Source organism: Merops nubicus, unplaced genomic scaffold (assembly GCF_000691845.1).
Source record: "Merops nubicus isolate BGI_N331 unplaced genomic scaffold, ASM69184v1 scaffold1113, whole genome shotgun sequence".
Lineage (NCBI taxonomy): Eukaryota > Metazoa > Chordata > Aves > Coraciiformes > Meropidae > Merops > Merops nubicus.
The window spans coordinates 5,683-8,771 of NW_008600896.1; positions in this window are offsets into that span (position 1 = coordinate 5,683).

Genomic DNA, 3,089 nt, shown 5'->3' on the forward strand with positions numbered 1-3,089 from the left:
GGAAGACAGGCATGGGGAGCAGAGTGAAGACCCGATAATCCAGAGGAAATGGTCAGTGACCTATTACATCACTTAGATACACATAAGTCTATGGGGTTGGATAGGATCTACTCAAAGGTACTGAAGGAGCTGGTGGAAGTGCTCACCAAGCCACTATCCATGATTTATCAGCAGTCCTGGCTAATTGGGGAGGTCCCATTGGACTGGAGGTTATTTAGAGGTTATCCAGTCCCCAGATTGGACTGGGGAGCTGATGTGACACCCATCTGCAAGAAGGGTCAGAAGGAGGATCTGGGGAACTACAGATCTATCAATCTGCCCTTGGTGCTGGTGAAGATCTTATTGAGTACCATCACGAGGCACACAGAGGACAAACAGGCAATCAGACCCAGTCCAGACAGGATGGGTGTATGAAAGACAGGTCCTGCTTGATTAACCTGATCTCCTATGACAAGATGGCTCGCCTAGTGGATAAGGACACTGTGGATATTGTTTATCTGGACTCTAGCAAAGCCTTTGACACCATGTCCCATGGAATTCTCTTGGAGAAACTGGCTGCCCATAGGTTGGATGGGCATATGCTTCACTGGATGAAAAATTGGCTTGCTGGATGGCCCAAAGAGTTGTGGTGAATGGAGTCAACTCCAGTCACAAGTGGTGTTCCTCAGGGCTCAGTATTTGGGTCAGTTTTCTTTAATATCTTTATCAATTATCTAGTCAATCTGGCTTGGGTGCACCCTCAGTAAGTTTGCAGATGACACCAAGTTGGGCAGATGAGTTGATTTACTTGAGAGTAGGAAGGCTCTATGTTCCCAGAGGGATCAGGACAGGCTGGATTGATGGGCCAAGGCCAATTGTATGAGTTGGTTCAACAAGGCCAGGTGCCTGTTCCTGTACTTGGGTCACAACAACCCCAGGAAATGCTACAGCCCTGGGGAAGAATGAGTAAAAAGCTCTCCAGCAGACCTGGGGATACTGAACAAGAGTTGTCTGAATATGAGCCAGCAGTGTGCCCAGGTGGCCAAGAAGGCCAACAGCAGCCTGGCTTGTGTCAGAAATAGTGTGGGACTAGGGAGGTGATTGTTCCCCTCAGCACTGGTGAGACCGAACCAGGAGTACTGTGTTCAGTCTTGGGCCCGTCACTAAAAGACAGACATTGAGGTTCTGGAGCGGGTCCAAACAAGGCAACAGAGCTGGTGAAGGGTCTAGAACACGAGTACTATTAGGAGTGGCTGAGAGAACTAGAGTTGTTTAGCCTCCAGAAAATGAGGCTTAGGGGAGACCCTGTTGATCTCTACAATTACCTGAAAGGAGTGAGGTGGGGGTTGGTGTCTTCTCCAAAGTAGCAAGTGATAGGAGAAGAGGAAATATCCTCAAGCTGTACCAGGGGATGGTTAGATTGGATATTAGGAGAAAATCCTCCACAGAAAAGGTTATCAAGCACTGGAACAGGCTACCCAGGAAAGTGATAGAGTCACCATCCCTGGAGGTATTTAAAAGATGTGTAGATGTGGCACTTAAGGACATGGTTTAGTGGTGACATGGCAGTGCTGGGTTGACAGTTGGACTCGATGATGTTAAAGGTCTCTTCCAACAAGAATGATTCGTTGATTCTGTGATTCTAAGAAAGTGAAATTTTCTTACAGCTCCCCAAAAATACATACCTGGGTCAGGATGGAAATGTAGCCACCGTGAGTGATGCAAAGCCTTAAAATAATGGAGGAATGATTTAATCCTCAATATAAACAAGTATCTTAGAAGTAGGATTGGGAAGAGTGGAGATTTTCTAAGATATATACAGAACTTTGGGGAACAACTGTCGTTATTAGCTGTGCTTGAAAATCCCATAACTGTTTTTAAAACTTTCTCCAAATCAAAGTAATTAAAGTAAATAAAACACGAAAACTTGTACTGGATAAATGTGGCTCCTGTGTTAGGAATGTTGCTTGAGATAAAGTGCCATTGTAAGACTGGATCACGCTGTATCTCCTACTTTGAGATCTTTTTTCCCTTAGAACTCTTTGCTACATTTTATATAGTCTGTTTTTGTTAAGACAGCCTTTAATCTAGCTTTATAACTTCTGATATAACTGCAATATAGCCTCTTAAATCAATGTTCATTCTTGATGTACAGATCCTTAGGACTGTCTGCAAAGTCAAATTATCCACACTGATAAGTAAAATCGTCTTTCAACTTCTAATCACTCATGCTACTTACACCTTTGTGTAGTGAGTTAGAAGGCTCTCCACATTTCAGTGTTTTTCCTTTGTGTGTGGAGAAAGCAATATTTTTATATCTCCCTGGAATGCCACAGAAAAGAAGGGATGTCACTGCCAGCTGTCGCCTACTGGGAAGGTGCCTCAGGCACCATTTAACTAGATATAAGAAACACACTGAAGTGTATTCGAATGACTTACAGTTCAAATGAAGAAAGACATGGCTCTAAGTAAATAATTGTGCTTCATGTGTAAAAAATACACATGCTCTTTTTACAAATAAAATATGTACATGTATACACACATATATGCATCATCTGTTTCTGTAAATGCACCAGTAGAAAATGTGTGTCCTTGTGTATATGTGTATGCCTGCATCTAAAATGCAGACACATCCACAATTATTTATTACAGATCAAAATTTTCTGTCCTTGTCAAAGTTAGTAGTACACCTGAAGTCAATAATCCATATTTACTCCAGTGTAATTTAGCGGGTTTAATTGGAATAGTGCACAGTTTCTTGGATCTGCCCACATGGCTGAAATCCAGGCTTCCTAGCAAGGACTGAATCACTTCATACTAATCTGTTAAAAAAAAATAGATACGTATATATAAAAAGAAATCAGTACCTGAATTACAAACATTCCCAGTTACATTAGGAACTTCTTGCAGCTGCTTCATTGCTGTCACTGTACCCTTTCTGTGGATATTTTGTCATTTGGGGCCAACCCCCAGACTGGATTGGTCAACTGGAATGATCAGAAGGTGTTTTTATCTGAAGCAGTGATACTTTCAGACTCCTGCTTCACATTAGTGTTCTGTGGGTGGTCTCTGCTTTTACATAATGCAAGCACATAGTAAGATCTTTCCCT